The 26,471-nt window shown below is 31.0% G+C and overlaps 1 protein-coding gene and 1 long non-coding RNA gene across 13 annotated transcripts in view; both read right to left on the bottom strand.

Annotated features, from left to right (window-relative positions):
• The window catches only part of LOC143233158 (uncharacterized), a 144,207-nt gene that overhangs the window by 45,700 nt on the left and 72,036 nt on the right, over window positions 1-26,471 (bottom strand). The gene's annotated exons all lie outside the window — the stretch shown is intronic.
• LOC143224538 (uncharacterized) lies at window positions 656-17,614 on the bottom strand. 12 transcript variants are annotated; one of them, XR_013013376.1, is made up of 8 exons: window positions 17,573-17,593; window positions 15,618-15,707; window positions 10,506-10,626; window positions 7,957-8,008; window positions 6,134-6,178; window positions 3,152-3,239; window positions 2,379-2,403; window positions 656-764 (listed from the first exon to the last, which is right to left on the bottom strand). It is a non-coding gene; the product is annotated as an uncharacterized LOC143224538 (long non-coding RNA). The 12 variants fall into 12 exon arrangements; XR_013013377.1 differs by lacking the exon at window positions 6,134-6,178 and having other exon boundaries at window positions 17,475-17,601; XR_013013375.1 differs by lacking the exon at window positions 6,134-6,178 and having other exon boundaries at window positions 3,152-3,242.

Here is a 26,471-nt window from a genome sequence, read left to right as displayed (position 1 = left end):
GAGATACATTCAGTAACAGAAAAGTATTGGGTGGAGAAGTCACTCCATTACATCCTCCTCAATTACAGCTTCAAAATCTGTGAAGGAAAATGCATGACAGGGACAGAAGAAGAGAGTTCAGGCAGAAACATGAACCCTATCATACAATGTTATGTTACTCTTCTTTTTACTGTATTTTTCAACTTGAGCTGAACCTCTCACGATCTCAGCATGCAAGGAACTATCAAAACTGTTAGTAATTGTGGGTGATATTTGTATTCACATCAACACAAAAAGAATTCACGTTAATATGTGAATTCATATATGAAGGTTGGAAATATAAAGTAATACTTGGCTGTGCCAGGGAAAAAGATGAGGATTTTGTACGTGAATGATGAGAAAGCATTTGTGCATGGAAGCATGTCACATTCCTATTGGTGAAGGGTTTTACTTCATGGTAAGTCATCATGCAGTAGCAGAAATTCAAGTGTTTTCATGTGAATTTTAGTTGGGAATTTCACCAGGTTTGTAGCAGATATATCTCTAAGACAGAACAGTGCAACATCAAAAGGAAAACAGCTAACTTGTGCACCGAGGCAAGTTATCATATTGAAAAATTAGTTCACACAATGTCTTTACCCACTTACTTTCTGAAGATCATCTAACTCTCCAGTTACCCCCCTCTTCTTCTTCTAGTTCTTCTTCTTCATCTAAAGTCTTTTCATCATCAAAGTCATCCACAAGCATTTCAGCAGTTGGATCAAAATCTTGATCACTTTCTGTTCCTACATAAAGCATAAAGTGTTACATCATGTCTGATTTAAATTCATAATTTACTGTCTACTTCAATTTATTCTTCTTCTATATGTTAAAAGACAATTAATATAAATGTATTTTCAATGGGTATTAATTTGTTGTCACATACAGAACATTCTTTATAAAATAATTTTAAATTTATTGATAATTATAATTTATGTGCAAAAGAACAAATTACCATATTACATAATCTATAAACTGTGGCTTTAAAACTTCTAATTACCTCAAATGTCACTTTCAAAAGAAAAATACTGGTAACATAATTTTATGAATCTAATTCATAAAATGTATTGTCTGATGTAAAAATTTACCTGAAGTTAAATAGTAAATAGAAACATAATTATGAATTAAAAAAACTGTACCATTAAGAAAAATATAATTTTAATGACAGTGAAAAAACATCTTGCATGCAAAATTTGGATAAACCTTTCCGACTTATTAAAATTGTTGGTATGTCACACAGTATAACTTTACATGTTACTTTTTATCATCATTATCTCAAGGACTCAAAACATTTCAGCAGAGAAAAACAACAAAAGGATTTCACCAACCACATAAATACATGTTACTAAGCAAAAACCTAGAAGGAATGTATAAGCTGTTACCAGCTTTTATTAGTAGCTACAAACATTAAAGAAGGTTTCAACAATTTTTGTGAAAACAGAAAAAAACTTGAAAAATGGTAAAACAATTTCTAAAAATTTTTAACACAAGTTACATTATTCAAGGAAGTAGCATAGTCAAGTGTAAAGTGTACAAAATACAAAAGGTAATAAGAACAACAAATAAAATGTTTAGTTTCTCAGGTAAATTAAATGCTAACAAAAGAGTCAAGTCAAATTATAGAAATAATTAAGTTTATAACTTGCAATCATTACATTCAAGAGAATTACAACTATGTCAGTACTAAGCTTTGTGTTTGATAAATTCAGTTGGTGTATTAATGAAAATGGATAAATTAATTTACAAATAGTAAAAAAGATCATGTAATAACCCTCATGTCATTAAATAATTTGTAGTCTGAAGCAACTCTATGACCCTAAAATGAATAATAATATAATAATACTTTGATACTATTTTGATGCATAATATTTAAAACTGAAACAAATAATGTGCAAACCATGTGTATCAAATTATATTAAAATGTACTAATTTTAAGTATGTTTTCCTAACATAATGAATCATAATGAACATTTCTAAAAATCAGATATATACTTTTTAAATTAAAATATCTGTTCTTTTTTCTTCTCCAAAATTCTCAAAAATCAACAAACATGATCGACTTAAAGCGAGATTTTGCTTAAATGACAAAATCACTCTTTTGGTTTTAACTGGTTTTTTTGAAACTATATGTTTTTCTAACATTATAATAAATGAATCTGGCTTGACTGTTTAGTGAAAACAAATACTTTGATAATCTTCACATTGAATTTAAAATAGTTTACTTGATTTGCTTCTTCACAAAAATGGAAAACCTTGTTTTTAATAATTACTTTGTAATTTCTTGATATCATACTATAAAGAAACATTGAAGTACTAAGCATAAAAAACATTATGGATATAAAATGGGAAAGGAAACTTACCAGCACTTGATTCACTAGTACATGGCTGTAAAAAGTAATGAAATTTATGAATGTCAAAAAGTACATCATTGACTGAATTTTTTATTATTATTATTCAAACTTAAATAAATTTTTCACTCATAATAACTGGACATAAAATTAAGTTTAGCACACTTATAACTCCTATGTATGCCTCAGTAAATCCAAATACAAAAATATTCATCATATACTTTATTCATTTTCTGGAAAAGTCTAATACACCAGCTTTGTAGCTACTTTCTTTATTGTATTAGTTTGAAGTCCATTAACTTTCAAGATTAGAAATTATTTATTTTTATGAGACAAACTAGAAGACTTAGAATTATACATTTTACTACAGAAGACTACCTAGAATAATGTACATCGTTAATACCTTCCAAATAAAACTAGTTTCATTTAGGTGATAAAAATCTGAATCACCTACATCTATTCTTCCAGTATGGAATGTGTACTAATGAGAAAAAAGAAAATTACAAGACCAACCAGCCAAATTTAATTTATGCAGTGAAACCAAGGATGGGTCAAATTAATTAAAAGATGCTTTCTTTACACCTTTTCCTTTATTATTGTTTCCTTGTAAATAAAAATAGTTAAGCAGATATATGTATACAAGTCCTTAAAATTATTGTAATATACTTGTGATGCTGAGAGAGAATAAAATATATACACGTATAAACTTTTAATTTAAAAAAAAGGTAACAAATCTCATCTTAATTTTAAAAAACTTCAGATTACAGCTAATAAAATTATCATACCCATATTGATTTGACTCCTTTCTCTTATTTTCTGTTCCTTAAGGAAGAGTATGAACTAGATGTACTTCTGCAGGGTCCCCAAAAGTTGCTACTTAAAAAGTGACAAATTTTTATTTCCTGCTTTGGAAATTCATATATTATTCTGTGCTGTAGCATAAAGAGTGCATAACTGGTTTCATGATTCACGGCACATGTATGTTTTATTGACATCATGACAGCATAAATTCCAACATTAAGCATCCCTTATGTTATGTCATTTTAGTGTCTACTGACTCAATAACTGACACATTACTGTATAGTGAGTAATGTGAGTGATTAAAAAAAGATGCCTCTACCAGATGGCCTTCAGACACCTTTTGTGGAGATCCCCCAAACCCCATTAACACTTTTGTAGTCGGCTTGGTATAAAAAAAAACCAAGTTCATATACACATTTGCACACATTAAGTATTCATACTATAACTTTTAATGCAGTATACGTATCTCCACAAAATGTGGCATACTTTTAGTAAACAAGTCTTTTTTACACACAAAAAATCATTTTTTTTAAATAAAGTATTTTTATTGAAGAATTATTTGTGAATATAATTAAGTCTGTTTCATTACTAGTATAGTGCAAAACTATTTTCATGTGATGATTAAAAAACTATTCTTTCTACCCCAAATCTCAAATATCATTAGTAATTTCTACAACCTTCGAAATATATTTCAAATGTTTTTTTTCAGCAAAACTTTACATTTTATCTGTTATTTTTTTACCCAAACTCCATATCGAATCTGTCAATTTCATTAAACTTATAACCACCACAATAAATTAGAAAATAAATATAAATTATGCTTCTTTCATTCTAGAATGATTACAGATTATAAAAAGAAACCACAAATGTTTAGTCTAAATAGTTTAAATCTCGTAACATTATACATTTATATCTATATTTTCATTTTATACATCTTTCAGCCATGCCTGACTAACATTATAAGTTGCAATGAAGTGCAAATGCTCTCGTGCTACCATATCCAATAACATAAAACTGGTCTTTACAAAGTGACTTGTCTTGGCTGTGTTCTAGTGGAGTAGTATTTTGTAATACAAATGCATTTCAGTTATAATACATTATATTTGTATATACGTTATTACAATTTAAAAACATGTTATTAAATTTCAGTTACTTTTCTTAAAAAAGATGTACAGAAAACAATTAACTCTCCTAATTACAAACTTTGTATTCATCTGTAGCTTGCTGCAAATTGCTAGCCTTAGCAAATTTTGCATGTGAAGGATGTAAAACAAAATATTTTGTTTTTCAGGTTTAATATATGTATTTTGAAATAACCAAAAATTGTAAATTATGATGTCAATACCATAGAATTCCACCATAATCTCTCAAGCTTATTTATTAAACTGTATTTAGTTCTAAATAAAAACATAAAAACTGAAACTCATTAAAGTTATACCTTATCAGTTGGAATCTTCTATAAAATGAATGAAAAACACTCATAAACCTATTAGGAGAAGATTTTGAGCTTTCAGATGGATATTCACATATCATAGACAGAAGCATATGTAAGCATTTCCAAAAATGGAAAGATATGGGCATGTTCACTGTTTAAGTCAGTGAATGTAGTCATATCTCAACTAACAGAAAATATAAGAGGTTCTTATTTTTATATTCTAGATTGACATCATATGTAATCTGAGTTACTAGTTTGTAAGAAACTACAGACTTTGCATTTATACATCACAAATATCTAAACATACCAAAAAATAAAAAATAAAATAAAAATCTATATTTAGGTGTGTTTTTAATATGTACTTTTAAATTAAGAAATTAACTAATGTATAATGTTAAATTTGATACTAAACATATTATACAAATTTATAGAATAGCTGTTGACTAAAATTTTGAAAGAGTGTCAACAGATACAATGACATAGGCTTTGACCTGTCTTTATAAAGTTAACAGATTTGTCTTACATTCTCATAAGATGGTTGCTATATAAAATTAAAACCTATTCAGATTTTTAATACCTTACATTTGAATTATAAATTTTAAGTTCTGACAACTTAAAAACATTAAAATAATGCTCTGCCAACTACAAATGCTGTATGTAATTAAACATTTTAGCTAATAATATATGAAAAAACGTGTGTACCTCCTTTTAATCATACAAATGACCTCTACAGTTAAAATTAAAAAAAAATTAAATTGATGATCTTCCATATAAGTGATACACAGTGCACAAGATCTTAAATGAAAAATGTCTTAACCATTGATGTTCAAGATATTCCTTGTCTGTAGCTGAGTGGCATACCTAACATGTTAAACATGTTTTTAAGATGAAATTCTATTCCTGAGTTTGGTGCTTTACAAAACCTACAAACAAAGGAATCAAAACCACATGTACATTAACCCTTTCAGCATAGGCTCATTCTCTGGTACCTACCTCATGACCATTTTGTGCTTGTTATAGTTTTCATGCTATTACTTTTAAATTATAACTGTATGTTCATAAAACTGGGCAAGTTATCAGTAAATATTACAATGCTTTCATATAAAAAAATATCAGATTTTAAAATTAAATCTTAAAGTTTGTAAAGGAGTATTTTTCTCATGCCTTTTTGACTTTCACAATATTCACTATCCCAGGTTAAAGTAATTTTCATTTTAAGATTAAAAATACTTTTGTACATGAGAAAATTTTTAAATTTTGCATAAGAAATCCTTATAATGTCCAGATAGCTTTATCAAATGTTTCTTAAGAAAACACCTTATTTTTATCAACACATCTCTATATGGGTTCAGTTGATTTGATAGATCTCACAACCCCCATATAAAATTAGGAAATTAATACAACTTGGTTCTTTTCCATTCTAGTTTTTTTTGTTTGAAGTTAAACACAAAACAACACAATGGGCTATCTGTGCTCTGCCTGCCACAGGTATCAAAACCCAGATTCTAGCACTGTAATTCTGCATACATACCGCTGTGCCACTGGGGAGGGGGGTAGCCTTTTCATTCTAGAATTACTACAGATAATACAAAAATTTAAATGTTTGAACTAAATAACTTAAATCTCATTACATTATATATACAGTCATGCTTGGCTAATATCACAGAAGTTACAAATGACATGTCAAACATGCACTCATTACCATATCCAATATTATAAAACTGACCTTTAGTCTTTATAAAGTAACCTATCTAGGCTGTGTTTTAGTGGACTAATATTTTGTAAAATACAGTCACATTTCAATTATTATACATTTTATGTGTACACAAATTATTAATATTTACAAACAAGTTGTTAAACTTATTTTTCTTAAAACATAAAACAGTAAATATTATATACTCAGCTGTCACTTGCTAAATCTTAAGAAATTTCCAATGTGGAAGATATGAAACAAAATACCCTTTTTAGGTTTTATATATACATTTGAATAACCAAATAACCATAAATTACTTATATGATGCCACAGAATTCCATTACACTTTATCAAGTTTAGTAACTAAACTACATAGTTTCCAACAGATTAAAAATTAACCACCATATAGGAGGTTTGTGTCAAAAGAAAGAAAGGTGTTATATTTGAAAACAACTGGGAAAATTACTAATGGGACACTGATATTTCAATTGGTTATTCATGTCATATATAGAAGTGCACACAACGAACCATTTCTAAAAATAAAAAGAGGTGAAAGGGGCCACTGTATTTGATTCACTAAATATAGTGATAGCTCTGCAAGTATAAAAGCTAAAATGTTTTTATTTTAAATTCTAGCTTCTCAATATCATTAATCTGAGGTCCTTATTCATAAAAAAGCAAAAGACTTTGTATTTTGGCTTCACAAACACCTAATTTGAACCAGTGGTGCATTCAACAAACCATGACATACAAAAATTGATGTTTAGGTGTATTTTTTAATATTTACTTTTCAATTAAGAAATTAAATAATACATAATATAAAAACCTGAATAATAATCTACAGTTTGAAACCAAACTTAATGATATAAATTTGTAAAACAGTAGTTCAACAGTTTGAATGCAAGTCAACAAACAAGATAACATGGCTTTTCACCTGTAACTCCTTTGGAAAGGGTTAAAGTAAACACGCATATCTGGCTTTACTTTGGCAATACTAACTTATCATAGAAAAGTAATAATACATATAATCTATATGCATTGTGAGATTTAGAGCTTGTGTGTCTTGAGAATATCTTGGCTTGGTTAATACTATTTGGACATAGACCAAAGCATTATAGCTTCCATCATCTTAGAGTTACTCTCAAGATTATGGTGTCACTTGTTTCCATTTGTACATGACAAGGACCAAAACTCTCACTTTTCACTCTGTGAGTGATGGAAACTTTAAAAAGCTCCTGATCTCCTTTTATACCTATCTTAATCTACATAGCTATTTGACATATCTTTCAAAGTTTCTGAACAAAGGTTTTCAAGTTTGTTTGAAAATATTTTTGATAAGAACAAAAATATTTTTCTGTTCCATGTAGAATGTTAGATTCCAAGTTACAGTAGCTACAAGTCATATCTGAAGATTCACAGAGCAGTAGAAATATTTGTTAAATGCATACTTGAATTGAACTGGACTCTAACAGCATTCTTTAAGTTTTTAAAAAGTTGCATCAATTTAGAATCTCGCAAACTTTTTCTACAGTATGATTTAAGGCAGTTTTCTGTTGTGTATGGTACCTTTTACTTTAAATTACTTTTATTACTCAATGCTGCAAAAAATAGTTATGGTACAAAAACTTAGAACAAAAAATTTTATGTAATATTAAACTTACCTCAGCCATTGTCAGATGCTCTTCAAATAAAACACCCCTCCGCTCTCTTCAACTATAATGTAAAATAACATTTTAAAAATTAAAATATCTTTCACCAGGGGTGTCACAAAATTTAAAATTTGAAAATTATAAAAACAACAACCATATACATTAAAAAAAAACTATCTCTATAAGAACTTTCAACTGTTTTGAAGACTAAAAGCACAAAGGAAATTTGGAAACTAAGAAAAAATACGTGCATACATTTGTATAGATATCTATGTAAATATACATTTCTCACAAAGGAACAACAAATGAAATCTTGGAGTTACTAAAAATAAGCATGCTTCCTACAGACAATTACTAACTTAAACAAAACATCCTTGTTTTATCCAATCATGCTTGAACTTTATTTATAGGTGTCTTTCATTAGTAAATTATCAAACCATTTGATGTGACAACATACAAGGAAATGCTTTGAAATATTTTTAAGTTTCAATTGTTGAGAACATTTAGAATTAACATTTAGAACTGGCTTAAACATTTGTGGCAAAAAAGCCAGAGAAAATCCTACCTTTATTACTTTTTTAACCCTAATCTATTGTACATGAAAATGTATCATATACAAAGCAGTACAAAAAACCCTGTAACAAGCTGAAAATACAATTATTAGTGTTGCTCAGTTTCTCCCTTGAAATTTTGACAAGATTACTGTTCTAAAATTACTGAATTTTTGTTGATGAAAATAAAAAAATGTTACTTTGTGACATTTTCAAACAACTTCATTTATAGTTAGAAACTTTATTACCTTAACAATGCCTCACAAATAAAAGATAAAAAAAAAACATAACTAGTTTTGACCACAAACCTATATCAGGTGTCAGTCAATCCTTTCATTACAGGTTAGTTGAAATCTACTCAGCTTATAACTACAAAAGTACTCATTAGAATAATTACATTATGATTTTTGATAATGTATGTACATTTACAAAATTTTGCAGGCTACTGGTAAACACCACACAGCTTTTAGACACAAGGTATCAGGTTTTTGAAAGAAATATTAAAATTTTGTACATTTTTTTCTTTCATATGCAGAGTAATTTTCATTTTAAGATCAAACATACTTTTATGCATCAGAAATATTTTTATATTTCACATGAAATATTAATTACCTCCAGATAATTATCATTTTGTTTTCAAACTTGATATTTAATATTATTTCAACTATTGAATCATGTCTGTATGTGTTTGGCAGAATAACTTTGTAACCACCATAAAAATTGAACTTGTGCTTTTGTTTGTTATAGAATAACTACAAATTATAATTAAAAACACAAATGTTTAATACATTTAACTTAAATGTCAAAATATACATTTATATATTTTTCTTTATTATATTTCAGCAGTGTCTGGCTAATATCACAGAATTAACAATGGGTGCACTCATGTTACTTTATCCAAAAATATAAACACAACCTTCACAAAGTGTCCTGTCTTGGCTGTCTTCTAGTGCAGTAGTATTTTGTAATACACAGTCACATTTAAATTATTATACATAACATATGAATATTAAGAAATACATAATGAAACTTTTCTTAAATGTTATAGCAAGAAGAGGTAATTGTTTTATTTACTTTTTCATTTGCTCTTTTTACATTTTATGTTGTCTTTAATGTGTTTGAAGTTTCATATTTTTTCAAAATTTCAGTACATCTTAGTTACTAAGCTTAATAAATTACAGTGGAATTCTATGGTATCAATGTAATAATTTATGATTTTTTTATTATTCAGCTGCATATATAAAACCTAAAAAAATTTGATATCCTCTATGTGCAAAATTGTAAAAGGCTTAGCAACCTATATCCAGCAGCAACCAAAAACAAAAGTTGCAGTGAGAAGAGGAAATTTTGTCCATCTTACTTTTTGATTCAGTGTTCTATATTTTAAAAAAAAGTTTAACAATTTATTTCTAAGTAGTAATAATCTATATAAATGTATAATAACTGAAATGTGATTGTATATTATAAAATACTGGTCCACTAAAACACAGACAAGACAAGGAAGACTAAAGATCAATTTTATATCACTGGATATGTGATCCAAGTGCACATGTACCACCTCAATGCAAGTTATGTAATGTTAAATATGCATGAATGGAAGGTCAATATAATAAGTATATATGTAAATATATAGTGTTATGAACCTTAAGCTACTTAGACTGAATAACTGTATTTTTGTGTTATAATCTGTAGTCATTCTAGCACAAAAAAAGCATAATTTATATTTATTTGCTAATTTTTTTTTATGTTTACAAGGTTGATCAAGTATAAGAAATAACAAACTATAAGTCTTACTAAAAACAAACACTTGAAATGTATTTAGGTTTTACATATTACGCAAATATTTGGGCTTTTTAGGAGAAAAGATTTCATTGATTTTTTGTGTACCAACAACTTGTAATCTTTACTGAAACTCTATCAAATTTTGTGAAAATATACATGCTGTATCAAAAGTTATAGTGCAAATACTTAATACATGCAAATGAGTAAACAAACTCTTGTATGTTATACCAAGCCCACTGCAAAAGGGTTAACTTCTCTCCATACATGTGATTTAGGGTTTCCTGCCACTGTTTGACATCCCAACTGATATTTGGTTATACCAGTAATCCACAGATGTCGCCTTAATGCCCTTACATGAAAAAATGTATATGGTGTAAATATTAGACATTTATACAGTAATTTTAATAACTTATATTAATGTGTTAAGTGTAGTATTTGTACAATATAGTCATGTTATTTGTGATCACTGATGTGCATGGAAGAGGAGAGAAGTGCAATACCACACCTGAAAGAAACAAACAAGTTCTGCTCATCCTTCTGTCATGTGATCAGTGAACCAACCAGGTCGCCTCTTCACTTCATATACCACCAGGATTACACAGAGTTTATTATATGACCTTTTGGTGCTTATACTTTACTTTTGCATGCCATACAACAATTTCTTAAAGTAAAATAAAGTTTGTTTGTTTTTTGTGTGGGGTGGGTTTCTCTAAAGGCAAAATGTTAAGGAAGAGTTGAAGTTCAGAATACAAATATTCCAAACAAGTTTTAGTTTTTAAAACCCACAACTTATATATACAATAGAATTTGTCCCAAATTACAATATTTAACAGAGTTTATAAACTCATGCTAATTTTTCACAAATGTAATGTTTACTATCATATATGAAGCATCAGAATCATTGAACCTTGCAATAAATCAAAATGCTTTCTGATGATTACTGAATTATATTTTTAAGTACTTCATCACCTTTTCAAAATTTTACCACAAATACCTTATTTCTCAATGTTTTAAGGTAACATTGAACAGTTTCAGTATGATATCCAACATTTTATCCAATTTTAGTTTAGGGTATCATTATTGTTATCACAATATGTATAATGATATCTTATATGGTATAACATTACCTTACTAGTTACAATATTTTCCGTTAATTAATTTCTCATATTTTCCATTGTTTTTACTTTATCGCTTGTCTTATTATTATTGTGATCTTTCCCATACATTATCACTTGGAATTTCTGCTAGTTTTTAATTTTTTGACTCTACTGTTCCTGGTTGTCCATTCAAAGTTGCCAATGCATACAGGAAATACTTAAAAATCAGTTTAGTTGTGCTAGACCGCTAACAGTATGTTTATTAAACTAATTTTCTTTTCACTAGATTTAACCTAATTATTGTAGTCAAACACTATGTTAAATATTCTTTACTGTGTTTATTTTCAGTTGTGATATATGTGCATAGCTTGCTTTGATTGCAAGTTCATGACAATTATCATCTTGCTTTATTAAACAAAATTACAAAAATATTTATCTTGTAACCAGGTTTTAATCCACCCAATCTTAATTTCAAATTGTTTAGATTATCCTCTGAGACCATGTAAAAAATATATCGCCCTTAACATTCTAATTAACATACCCAAAATAAACTCTTCCAACCAAAACAATGGTAATAAAATAATGTAATTCATTATGTAATAATATAATAATCACAACTGTCTCCTACTGATACTGAGTTTCAAGTATAAAAAAACCATGAGATAATAAATAGATATTTCACATTTACATTTGCAAAAAAATTACAACTAATGTTCCTGTGGGAAAAACAAAATATACTTAGATAAACAATTAATAAATTGTTTAAATTTGCTGATGATATTAAGGTCTAAAATGTTGCTGGTAGCGAGGCAGATGCTGTTGCTTTACAAAGGACTTGTACATAGACCATTTACTGGGTTAGAACCTTCCCAGGGTCGATTGAGCAGGTCTCTTTTAGAAAAAGGAGATTCCAATGACTGATTACTTGATTGAATGATGTTCCTGAGCCTCAGGACCATAAAAAAAAATCTGATCAGTTACCAGAAGCAATAGTGGTGACAGAGACAGGAGTAGATGTAGACTTGTCAACTCTTGCATTGATACAGGGAGAAAGACTCTTTAAATGATGCAAGAAAAACTGTGCTGAAGGCATGGAAAGATCTACTTTCACTCCCAGTGTAGCAGCAGAATGGAATGTTGCAGCATATCTCTGAGATGGAATGGAAGACAATTTCCAAATCTATGGATAAGAAATGTTGTTTACATTGTACCCTTTTCTCCTCCACCCACTTATGGAAAGATGAAAAGTGAAATGGGTGGGAACCACTTTAACTGACACAGTGATGGTCTAGTTGACACTCATAGGTGTCATGGTATTTGCCATCACAATGAGCTCATGTCAGAACCATGACATGACACCTTAGAATGTCCAAATTGCTGACAACAGAAACATCTGAGAGGGTTAGGCTGTATCTTACAATTCAGATAAATTGCCTTAACAGTCACAGGCAAATATGGTGATGTAAACATCAAAACAAGAACATTTGTAAGCACCACAATTCCTTCTTTATAAGTGGAGATATATCACACAGCAGAAACACCTTGGCTAAAGAAACTAGTGAGTATCTCTGACTTGGAGATGTTTCTTAAATCTATATCAATGAATTCTCCTCACAAGGAATTCAAAATATCATGAGAAGTAACCTCAACAGGTACATCCCCAATGGCTTTTGATTTCAGGAAGAGTTTGCTGTGTTTTGATGTAGGTATTTCCACCACAGCTTTTTCACAGACTTCAGAGTGCCAGCAAGTTCTTCTAATCCCACCTGAATGAAAAAGGGAGACATTTTGCAGAATAAAGAAATGAGGTACAGGTGCATATTGGGGTGGTGATTGCTGTGGTCACTTTTCTATCATTTTTGGGAAAGGGTCACTGGGTAAAGGATCCGTAACCTTGGAAAAACTTCAGTCCCCACTACCTCCACCACTAACAAGGGAACACACTACAATACCAAGGTAGAACTCTGTAGAGATACCAAAAATGTGGGCATTATATCCAAAAATTAGTGTCAGACATAATGTCCACAACACCTAATAAGAATGTGTAATACTGGTATTTAGTTGAACATAGAACAACAGGGTCAGTCAGCTGACCTGGAAAAAGCCACTCCAAGACCACAAATCTACAAGAATTCAAGACCAAAGTGGTGTGTTAAAGTGCCACTGATATAAACTGACCCAACAATGATTTCCCTCAGTCATCAGGATTAACTCCTCCATTTCAAGGGGTGCCATGCCCAGCAAACGTGGGTGGATGTTTGGATCCCAGAAGAGGTAAAGTTAAGATACAGAACCTTCATTGGGAGGTCCCCTCACCCTGTAAGTGCTCTATCTTGAGGGGCATAAATAATTGAAAGTTTATTTAAAATTTGGTTTTACTTAGAGTTGTTGATAACAACAAACAACCACAATGTATTATTTGTTCATAGATTTGAGATAGTGGCAGCAAGAAGCTAAATAAACTGTGTCAACAATTCAGCCAAGAGTGAAGTTAATCTTATCCCAACTCAAGCTCACCTTTCATGTGAAATTGGTCAGTAAACTGAAACAGCTTGCATTATGCTATGTACAATTTTAAAATTTGTTTTATTTTTATAGTAGATGTAAGGGTGAGGGTCACTACAAATCATGTTCAGAAAGGAGGGGCATATTAAATGTTTACACACCACCATTTTAAGTTATTCAAGCAGTGTAATAGGGCAAATTGAATTCTAAATTGTACTTATAAAAATGTTTTAAAGTTATTACTGCATTGTACATCTCAACAGTTAGGCTTCATTAATGTCATTTGGAGTAGTGTGTTCAGTTTTCAGTTTCTTACTTTAAGAACACTGAATCACTGGAAACAATTCAGAGGATGATACCTGGGATCAAAAAGGCATTATATAAAGACAAATTTTCTTGAAAACAGAGTTGAAGAGAATATCATTCAGATGTTCAAGAATGCTACTAGAATTAACTGTATTGATGCATTGTCTTTTATCTATTTATTGGTAAGAATAATAAAACAAGGGGACACAAGCTTAAATACAGGTAGGATATGAGTCATCTTCAGCTTAGTTTTACTTTTCTAATAGGGTGGTTGACCTCTGAAATAGTTTGTCTTGAAAGGAATATCATTCAGATGTTCAAGACTGCTACTAGAATTTACTGTATTGATGCATTGTCTTTTATCTATTTATTGGTAAGAATAATAAAACAAGGGGACACAAGCTTAAATACAGGCAGGATATGAGACATCTTCAGTTTAGTTTTACTTTTCTAATAGGGTGGTTGACCTCTGAAATAGTTTGTCTTCATATGTGGTGAATGAATTAAATTTGAGTTATTTAAAAGGGAAGGCTCAATTTCTTAGCTGAGCAAGGTTGGATTATTGTTATTTTTGTATTTGTTCCTAAATGGTGGAAGAGCCTTGATGGCCAACACTCTTTGTTACCCTTCAAAGTTAAGAATACAATACAATGTGCAATACACATCTTAATAAACCTGATTTTTAAACAGTTTCACACATGTTTATGATAAAATGGAATTTTAAGAGTTACTAGGTATTAACTTTACTCAATTTGAAATATATGCTAAATATGCAGTGGCTTGGGTGACTAATCAATCACTGCATCAAGATCCCTCTCTTTCATAACACTATTAAGGTTATTCTCATCCAAACTATACTTAAAATTCAAATTATGATAACCCACCTGCAATTTATTTATTAAACTCACTAAATGATTTAAGTCCTCTTGAAAAGCAACAGGATCATTCTTACAAGTTACAGCTAGCAACACACAAGACCTTAATATTATCATGAAAGTTAAACAATTTTTTTAACCATTCCTTCATCTGTGTAATTGATGTAAATAAAAAAATAAAAGTACTAAAATTGAGCCCTGAAGTATCCCACCTGTGACATAAATAAATGAACTCCATTTATAACAGCTCTCTGCCTTCCTCCACCCTGCTACTTTTCTATACAATTAGCTAATTTACCCCTCATGTCTCAGGTATATTTTCATTTCTTGCATTAAAAATAAGATACAAAGTAATTTTGGTTTTTAAACCTTTCAGGCCAAAAAAACCTGATTGCTGCTTGACTGGTTCAAATTATTATAATAAATTTACATAACCCTAATATTAAGAGGTCTATCATTTCTTCTAGATGATGACTTAATCCAAACCCTTATTTGACTAAAATATATGTGCAAGTATTTCCACTTATAAACTGTAAAATTGCCAGAAAGATCATTACCAAATCTGGCATGTATCCTTAGAGCTTCCAGAGAGTGTCATACTATGGGTCTTGGTCTTCATCAAGTTTATGGTAATGCCAATGTATACTCTTGGATTATTTAAATTCAAAATGAACTTACTCTAAAACTTACTTGCAATATCTGAGACCTTTACATAAGTTTAAAAGATTAAAAAATAATAAAGAAATGATAATTATTTTATTGAAAGTATTTGGTATTGTGAACAGTTACTTTTAAATTTCCATAACATTAATTCTATATTAACAGTGAGCAAATCAATAACACTTCTTAAGTCTATTCCATTTTATTAAAACAGTTAAAGAATACAACTTTTAAGTATAAACTAGTATTACTACTACTACTATTATCAGGTTGTTGCATATGAAATACCAAATTTTTAAAGGAAAATGTGAAACAAGTACATCTTTTTGTTTAATTTATTTAATCAAAATAAGCTCCTGGAGGCTCAATACACTTCTGCCAACAAGCTGTAAGTTTATAAATGCCATCTCTAATGAATTGTACATTCTTTGATACAATGAAGTGTTCAAAGGCACTTTCAATTAACTTTTTATTTGTAAATGTTTTTTCCTTTAAAAAAATGTCCAAATGTTTAAAAAATTGATAATCTGTAGGAGAGAGATTTGGTAAATATGATGGATGATATAGTTTCATACTGAAGTTTATTTAGTTTTGGGACAATAACGTGCGAGAAATGAGGTTGAGCATTGTCATGAAGCAGTATAAGTCTATTGTGAATGACTATTGCTGGATATTTTCATGACAACTTTTGATGTATAATTTCAAGTTTACACAATGTTTCTTTGCTGTAATTGTTTCTTTTGGGTTTAAGAATAATGGATTACTCCTGCAGATGACCACCAAACACTAACCATAAGCTTCTTAGGGAGAAGAGCTGGTTTTGTCATGTTTTAGTGCTTCTTTACAGTCAAGTTGCTGTCCGGATCATCATTGATTATCTTAATCATCACAGTTGACAGTTTTGTGTAGGAAGTGGCTGTTTTTATTGTGAGTAAAGAGTAGGGAACAAATTTCAACTAGTCTTATTTGATGGTTTTCAGTAATTCGTGAGGCACCCAGTTACTGAGCTTTTTCACCTTACCATTTGCTTCAAGATGTTGAGAAACTGTTGAACAATGAACATCATGTTTATTGACATGTTCTCTCATGGTTTTGCAGATATCTGATTCAACTAACATTTTCCACTCTTCCTCATTAATGGCTGTCTGAGAGCATCCCAGACTCATTTTTAAGGCTTGTGTCACCAGAGTGAAAGCTCCTAAACCAACATTGTGCTGTGCCATTATCAAATACATGATTGATATTACAAGATGTTGTTGCTATACTGTGACAAGTTGATTACGTACAAGAAAATTGCATGAATATCAGTTTTATCCATCGTGACAAAAAGTAATGTAAATATGATTTAGTTTCTTAAATAAGAGAAATAAATTGAGCTTTAAATAAACCAGACTATATACTATATTATTCTGACAAATTTACAATAAGCTTCTTCAGCCACTAAAAATTGTTTCTGATCTGCACACGAAAATCCGACATTCAAACGAAACAGCCTGATAATACTATTAATAATAGTAATACTAATAGAACTGTAGTAATATCATATCACCTTACCAAGTATCTGTTAATATTAGGAATTGCAATAACATTATTTGGTAACTAATGATGTTAATTATAATACTATTATTAATAGTAGCAGTACTGTCAAAATCAGTAATCATAGTTAATCTAAATGTATATATAATAAAGTTATATTAGTAATACTATTTTTAATTCAGTTATGATTATATACATCTTCCTTTCTGATTACTCACTTAGCTGTTTAAATGGAAGCAATAGAACACAACCACTTAAGTAATAGTATTGCAAGTTTTTTCTTTTCTTTTAAAATTTATCTCTTCATTACTCATACCTCCTCCCGCCAGACGCCATTTTCTCTGTACAAATTTTGTACTCATGCTCTAAAAACTTCGTTTAATGTTACCATTTGAGAATAATATTCTTTATAATTTAAAATATTTCAAATATCTGCAAATATAATATATTATGTTTTGCTTTTATAACTTTTATTAAACGAAAAGTTTTGTAGATTTATAGAGGTATTTTCAATCTCGTATTAGTAAGTCTCAATCTATGCCAAAAATAATTCAACATAAAAGTTTTTTTTTTACAAATAACAAACCGTACAATCATAATATGTTTGCTTGCTAAGCGTAACGTAAACTTGTACAAGTTAATTAAGTATAATTATTTTACAGAATGGACTAGGAACGGCATGGCCACGTTGTAAAGGCACTCGATTCGTAATGTGAGAGTCGCGGATTCGAATCCCCGTCGCACTAAACATGTTTGCTCTTTCAGCCGTGGGGGCGTTATAATGTAACGATCAATCGCATTATTCGTTAGTAAAAGAGGACCCTAAGAATTGGCGGGGAGTGGTGATGACTAGTTGCCTTCCGTCTAATCTTACATGCAAAATTAGTGACGGATAGCGTAGACAGCCCTTGTGTAGCTTCGCGCGAAATTCAAAAAAAAAAAGGATTTATATAAAATTACAGACACAAGTTGAATTAAAATGCAGAGATTATGTTTTCAAGCATACAACAAGAGACTATAAAAATAGGTTGAAAATAGTGTCTAAATTTAAAATATTAAAATACATAAGTGAACAACGTTTTATAATAAACAATCAAAATATTTATATATACACAAGTCCTTGAATTCTAACATTTTAATATAGTGTCTACTTTACTTTCTCAGGCTGCAAATTCTCATTTTGACTCTACATCTATAGTGCTTATCAATTTTAGTGGAGTCAAAACAGGGATTTGTAGCTTGAGGAAATAATGTAGGCATTATTTTCAGCCCAGTGTGTTTACGTTTTTATTCTCTTTGTAGGCTTGAAATTATAATATTTGCGTGTTCTTTCAATTTGTTTCTGTATTTTTTTGACGATCTGTATTTCTCTTTTTAAATTATTTGTTTTTATTTATATTGTTTCTTAAGGTTTATTTTCTATTTATTTAAGGGCAATAGATTTTAAGCTACATACGTGTATTCGCATTCGGTTGAATTTTATATGTTTTTCAACAATTTACGGACCTCCTAATGTGAACTCACAGCGCTAGATCCCGGGTTTCAACACCCGTAGTACTAGAGCAGAACACAGACAGCCTTTTGTGTAGCTTTGTGCTTCACTACGAAGAAACAAACAATTTATTGTTCTATTTGGCATTTTTTTCACCCAACCATTATTTACTGAGCCAGGTGATTTTGTGTTAAACACGCTTTTAAGAATCATCGAATGCAAACGAAACCGCTCACAACAATATCGCATATATTATGTAAGTCAACTATCAATGAAAAATAATCAACTTTTTAGATAGGTCTTGGACATTAGTAGCGTTTCATATAATATATCTGTATAGGTTTTGGTGCAAAATACTCAGTCGCTTTTGCTATAGATTTGTGAAACTAAAAAAAAATATGAATAATAATTATAAAATAATACTAAAATACATACAGTTTCAGCAACGTGCGAAAATCAGTAAAATACATCACTACTCAGAAGAGTAGAGAAACCTACTTAGGTAATCGTCTAATGTCAGAAAAGTCTCTGAAATAGTCGCAGAAAACCATATACAGACAAAGTACGGCAGCGAACTCAAGAAGTGATGAATCAACAACGTGGCAGCTCCCAACTAATACGTTATAAGTTGCACAACTTATATATAGTTATTTTACAATTATGCGCATTAGTAAAACACATTATACTTCAATGGCGGAAAGTGAAGGACTTAGGAAAATTTTCCGGGGCGAAAAAACGAAGGCACTTCAATTGATTTTAAAAACTATCATATGACATACTCAGTACTCCATTCCTTACTATATTCTTGGTGTAGAATATTTGTAGCCTTTTATTCTGTGGAGGCTCGTAACAGTCTTGGTCAGTATCGATGAAAAAGTGGTAACATACGAGGGCTGTTCAAAAAATACGCGGACTGTTTGAATTGCGCGGCTCCAGTTAGTTCCAGGGGAATTCGCTTGGTGTCGCTAGGTTCGTACAGATCAGCTGATTACGACGCCATTTCCCGATTGCAGATATCTTCATTTGTGTATTAGCTACGCGGTTTTAAGTGAAGTGCGATTTTTGCGTTTGGCGGATTTCAGAATGAATGACCTGAAGAAGCAACGACTTGCTGTGAAATTTTGTGTTAAACTTGAAAAATCTGCAACTGAAACTTTTGCTATGCTTAACACGGCTTACGGTGATGTTGCTATGAAGCGTACGGGATGTTTCAAGTAACATGAACGTTTTAAGGATGGTCGACAGTCCATTGAAGATGATGAGCGTCCTGGACGTCCTTCCACGTCAACTGACGACCTACACGTCGACAAAATCAACACCCTGGTGCGGGCAATTTGACGTCTGACTGTCAGGGAGCTTGCTGAAGAGTGTGGGATATCAGTTGGATCTTGTTACGAGATTTTGACCGAAAAATTGAAGATGCACCGCGTTGCTGCGAAATTCAGCCCTTAGAACTCGTGAGTTTTTGGCCAAACACTCGATCACTGTTCTTCCCCACCCTTACGATTTTTTCTTGTTCCCCAAACTCAAAAGACCCTTGAAAGGAAGAAGATTTGAGACGATTCCTGAGATTAAGGCAAATGCGACGAAGGAGCTGGAGGACATTACAAAAGAAGCATACCAGGACTGTTTCAACAAGTGGAAACACCGTTGGGATAAGTGTGCGCGTTGGGGAGGAGAGTATTTTGAAGGAGTCCCAGACCTGTAACTTCTAAATAAAGTACATTTTGTTTTATGACGTCAGTCCGCGTATTTTTTGAACAGCCCTCGTATTGTCTTTCAAGAATGAACATAAAAATAATCCTATAACTTGGACAGAGTATTTTTAATATATTTGCACAGGTTTGAATAAAATATTTATAGCCGTTTTTGCTGTAGGATTGCAAAACAAAAATAATAAGAGGAACAAATGGGCGAATTTTGAATTTTGTCTAATAACTAGAAAATATGTTTTTTCTCTATTATCAATATTTTAGCAGCTTTAGCCATTGAGATAGAAAGTATTGAGTGTTGCTTCAAAAACAATTGTACTTCTTAAGATGTTTTTTGCCTGTATAATTTCTTGTGAAATTTCTGGGCTAACCCTATTATAAACTGTTATTGTTGATCATGATGAAGAGCTACATATTACATGCCTAAATTACACAGCTCTCATCCATCCACGTATTTGACAAGCAGATTATTGATAAAATTTCTCAATTTAATTCAACTTTTATTTTAATTTGTTGGTTATATTGAAATTCTTGTCACACAATATTTGTTATAAATAAATTATGCAAATCCACTTAAAAACACGAATCTTGTCAAAATAATTTTATAAAAGTTGTTTAAAAAATTAGTCCTCCCAGTGAGTCAGCGGTAAGTTTGTTAGTTTTGAATTTTGCGCAAAGTTACTCGAGGGCTATCTGCGCTAGCCGTCCCTAATTTAGCAGTGTAAGACTAGAGGGAAGGCAGCTAGTCATCACCACCCACCGCCAACTCTTGGGTTACTATTTTACCAACGAAAAGGTATTTTAAGAAATGGCAAAGTAAAATGTAAATCAGGTTATACGATAAGTTCTAAAACTCTCAATGGAAACATTAATTATGTATATATATATAAACTTTTCCCCATTGTGGAATAAATTTAAATACATTAAGTTGTGTTTAATTATATTTGAATAAATTTAAAACAATTATATTTCATTTAAATAACTCCACAGAATAAATCTAGTTTTATTATGTGATTGATTGATTATTTAGAATTAAGCTCAAAGCGACACAATGGGTTATCTGGGATATAACCCAGATTATAAAATCTGGTAACTTTAGTTGAAAGTTACCTGTCAACTTCAACTTGACAGTGGTAACACTATTTCTCTACATTAGCCAGACTGCAAGCCAATATCAGAAAAACAGGAATCGAAACCCGGTTTATAATGGTGTGAGTTCGCAGACATACCGCTGTGCCAATGGGGTCTTATTATTTGAAATCACAACCTATCAGAGTATTACCCAATAATTTTATGTGCTCATTTTGTCTTTCTCATTTTCATTTAAATATGTATTTTTTTAGTTATCATGCCTCTTCAAAATAGTGGACTTAAGTCTCTATGACTTTTGTGAGTTGTACACTGGATAATTTTTATTTATACATTTGGACAAATATTTATCTTTTAAGCATATATATCTCAAACACACAATCATTTTGTTAGGTATTATTTAAATATAAGCAGTTTATTAGATACTCATATGCAGACGAGTTATATAAATAACTATATAACACATTATTCTAAGAATGTGGAGTGTAAACACTGATACAGCATCTTCTGTTCCAGAAGAGCTTAAAATATATCTTTAAAAGCTTTATATAAGGATAAAAAACATAACACCACTGTATAGTTTATTTCTTGTTGTAAAATTATTGTTTTCTTAGTGCAAAGCTTCACAATAAGATCTGAACTCTGTTTATCGTCGGAAATCGAACCTCGGATTTTAGCATTGTTTCTTACTGTAACACACCGAAGGCTTTTATGTTCTACGATTACTTCTTCTTTCGACGAGTACTCCATGCACTCTATGCATATATATTTTTATAAAAACAAACAAACAAAAACGTGATATTCTTACACGACTCTTTAAACAAAAGTTAGTTTACTTCTATTCAAATAAACAGCACTGATTATATTATGTATATATTTATTTATTTAAACTTAATATATTTTGCAAAAGGCCTTTAGAAGTTATTTTTCTAAACATAATATAGGAAGATATGTATTCAATTACTATGTTATCTATGCGGCCATCGTCTTTCCCATAAAATGGCCAAATAACATAATTTTTGTTTTAAAAGATTCTTGCAAAAACATTCAGTGTTAGTCTCTCTACAACATCTTCGACCTTCACGCATATGTATAGTAACAGTACCCTTTTCATAATTTTAGTGCAAACAGCTTATGAAAACAGTAGAATCTAATTATTTGCCGGCTTCTGTCACCATTTTCCAAATGTATGCGAGAGTGGACTGTATGCTTTGACGATTTGTACCGGTAGAGTCCCATATGCATAATGTTAACTTGGGAGTTATCGATTGCTAAACAGAACCTCAATAAAATAAAAAAACAAACAAACAATAATACCTTATTTTATAATTCTTTTCTTAAATCGCTTCCTTAATAAAAAAAATGGTACTTCTTTTCTTTTTAATAATGTGCATTGATTTTGCACGTTTATTATTATCAATGAAATTATTTTTAAATACAACTTCTAAAACTATGGTATTGTTGTATCTCAGACAGGGTGATGAGTTCTGATATTAGGCAAAAAGCTTTATTAGCACTGGATGAGGCAGAAGAGGTGTAGTTGGTATATTTTAGCATACCATTCTTTGTTTTGAATCATGTTTTTGTAGAATTGACAAACAAGTAGGAAAATTAGTTAAACGTTGCAAAATGTTATAATAAGTTTCCGTGAATGACATGCATAATACAATAATAATTACAGAAGAACAAGAAAGGTTAACACATAGAATTACAGTATGCAGTTAAAGATCTAAGGCAGAATGCGAGATAAACTCAAAGTAAAAAAAAACAAAAAACATCTAACCAAACTTATCATACAGAATAGAAAGTAAGCCTATTCAGAATTTAATCATCACAAAACAAAGGTACAAAGGCTCAAATTAAAAATTAAAATAAGCAAAATTTAAATAGAATTAAGTAAAAAGAAAAGAGAAAAAGAAGCACCTTACACAAGGTACTTTTTACCTAGCACCCAATATAAACAGTAGTGAAATTTTGAGACTCTTTAGTGACTATTGTCTTTCAGAGTTAACCTATAGAAAGCCTTATTAGATCTTAGGGCATAATACATTCTTCTACAGTGGCTGATTCCCTTCCTGCAGCTTACTGTCCTCTTCAATAAGATGATAAAGTTCCAAATTTGGATGGTCATGAATACAGTATGGTTTTTTTTTATCAGCACCTAAGCTTCTGTCAACTCTCCAACTTCAACTTGACAGTGGTAACACTATTTCTCTACATTAGCCAGACTGCAAGCCAATATCAGAAAAACAAGTATTTGGAGAGAAGTTTCTTTTCATTCGTGCTATCACATTTGTGTAAGACTATCCTAACATTTTAGCCAATGGATAAGCTCCAGTCCACTTACTGAAGCAAAGAATAAAAGATCAGCACATTCTCTTTACCTCTTTCAAGCTTGAGCAGGCAACCAGCTGTTACCAATGCAATTCTCTCTAGACACAATCCTACCCGTTTTTATTTAAGTTTCCTTAACATGGTCGGTTTTCCTCTTGGCCATGCACTGTATATAATGTCTACGTCACCACTTATCATCTTTACGTGAATGTGACCATAAAAACGGTTCCTGCACATTGAGAACAATTTGTGACACTCCATAGTACTCTATAGTCCTTGATTATACATATTTAAATAACGTTCTGTCTTGGAACTCTAGGGACCACTTATCAGTGTTTCACGACAAATTTGTACTCTTGCACTCTCACCACCCAATGTGTAATTACATCTTTTGAGTTTTTTACCTCTCAAATCGTGAGCTCTCTAGTATACAAGTAGTGGAAGTAATGGTAGAGAAATACCAAAAATAAAAGCACCACTTTATTTTTCATGCATGATGATGTTCAGTTTGTTTGTTTTGGAATTTCGCACAAAGCTACACGAGGACTATCTGCACTAACCGTCCCTAATTTAGCAGTGTAAGACTAGAGGGAAGGCAGCTGGTCATCACCACCCACCGCCAATTCTTGGGCTACTCTTTTACCAACGAATAGTGGGATTGACCGTCACATTATACGCCCCCACGGCTGGGAGGACGAGCATGTTTAGCGCGACGCGGGCGCGAACCCGCGACCCCCTCGGATTACGAGTCGCACGCCTTACGCGCTTGGCCATGCCAGGCCATGATGTTCAGAAGTGCTAAACATATAACTGCATATGCAATCACGTGCTCAAACCTTTTATATGCTTGTGACAAATCTGTACCAATTCCAATAATACTGGCATTTGTATCCATGATATTTGTTTGTTTGTTTTATTATACTCACTTGATGAAATTGTTGTCGCTAGATACATCCCATTTTTCTTTTTCACTAGACATACAGTGGTGACCGGGAAATTGTTTGTTTTTTCGCTAGCCCTCTATAATTTAGCAGTGTAAAACTAGAGAGTAGGCAGCTAGTCATCACCATCCACCGCCAACTCGTGGGCTACTCTTTTACCAACGAATAGTGGGATTGACTCTTTACATTATAACGTTCCAAGGGCTGAAAGAACGAGCACGTTTGGTGTGATGGGAATTTGAGCCCGCGATCCTCAGATTACGAGTCGAGCGTCTTAACCATCTGGCCATGCCAGGCCGTATTCATGATGAATGGACAAACTTAATGAGGATAAGTCAAGACTGTTGGTTCGACCAAAACGTAATTCAAGAACTGGAAAAAAAGTATCTTCATACATTAATATACAAAATATGCATCAGCCAGAAAACTGACAGTCGTATGGCTAATTTGTAGAAATTAGATACGAATAATCAATAACATGACACAAAACTTAGTTGCGAATTTCACATTTCTTTGAAGGTAGAGGCCAGATCTTGACTGATACATTCTTCACAAAGTCAGTGGACCCTCATTCTCTACTAACTGTATGGCTGTGAATCTCTGCTTTCAGGTTTATAAAAATGTACTTTTTAAAGTTTATTAGTTAATTGTTGTTTAAGTTTTGTGGAGTTTCATAATAGACAAATTAGTTACACATCTATTCACCAAACTAAATTTATGAATACAAACTTTAAAACCTTAAACAGCTTTACTTAATTAACCTGAGATGATAAAAACTGCTACAGTATCAAATAATTTACCCTAAAAGCGACAAGATATTAGCTGCAAAATAAGCCTGAGTTCTGCAAATACTCGACTTCTTTATCAAGAGAACAAAAGTCACTATATTAGATGAATAATACAGAACAATACGTAGCTTGAAACACAAGCTATATGGAAAATTTATACACTTGTACAAATAAAATAATTTAATTTTCTTTGAAATTTAGTACAATAAGGTAGGAAATACATAGCATGCCTGTATACCATATCTCTCTTCTGCATTTCTTGTTCAGTCTGACGTTAATTTTAAAGTTGAAAATTAATGAAATATACGAGCACACCTTGATCAAGAACTAACTTAACTTTCTCTTACCCCTGTAAAAACACTTACAAATAATACAGACGACATAACCCTTTAACAGTGAAATTGTAAACTCACATCAAATAATTCTTTAATAACTATTATTTACAAATGGAGCATTTTACAAAAAATAAAACAAAACACAAGCACTTGCTACATAATAATAAATGAAACTTCAACACAGAATAATTCACAAATTTATTTGTATTCATGTAATAATACTGTTTAACATGAGTAACAAGATGGCCCTTATACACACGTTCTCAGTGATGCGTGTGTTAGTTTACAACGCTAAAAACCGAATTTTGATACCAGTGGTAGCCACAGCACAGATAGTCCATCGTGTAATTTTGCGCTTAGCAACAACCAAACAAATCAAGAGAATGCTCTATTTACACCACATGTTATTGATACCAAAGTTTGTTGAACATTGCACAAAATCTATCTGTTCTAGTCATCCCAATGTTAAAGTATAAAGTAGATGAAAGACAGCTAGTCAACACCATTCATCTCCAACTTATAGG

This window comes from Tachypleus tridentatus, chromosome 1 (genome assembly GCF_004210375.1).
Source record: "Tachypleus tridentatus isolate NWPU-2018 chromosome 1, ASM421037v1, whole genome shotgun sequence".
NCBI classification, from domain to species: domain Eukaryota; kingdom Metazoa; phylum Arthropoda; class Merostomata; order Xiphosura; family Limulidae; genus Tachypleus; species Tachypleus tridentatus.
The sequence above is the reverse complement of the archived record's forward strand: the minus strand, read 5'-3'. Positions and strand labels throughout refer to the sequence as shown.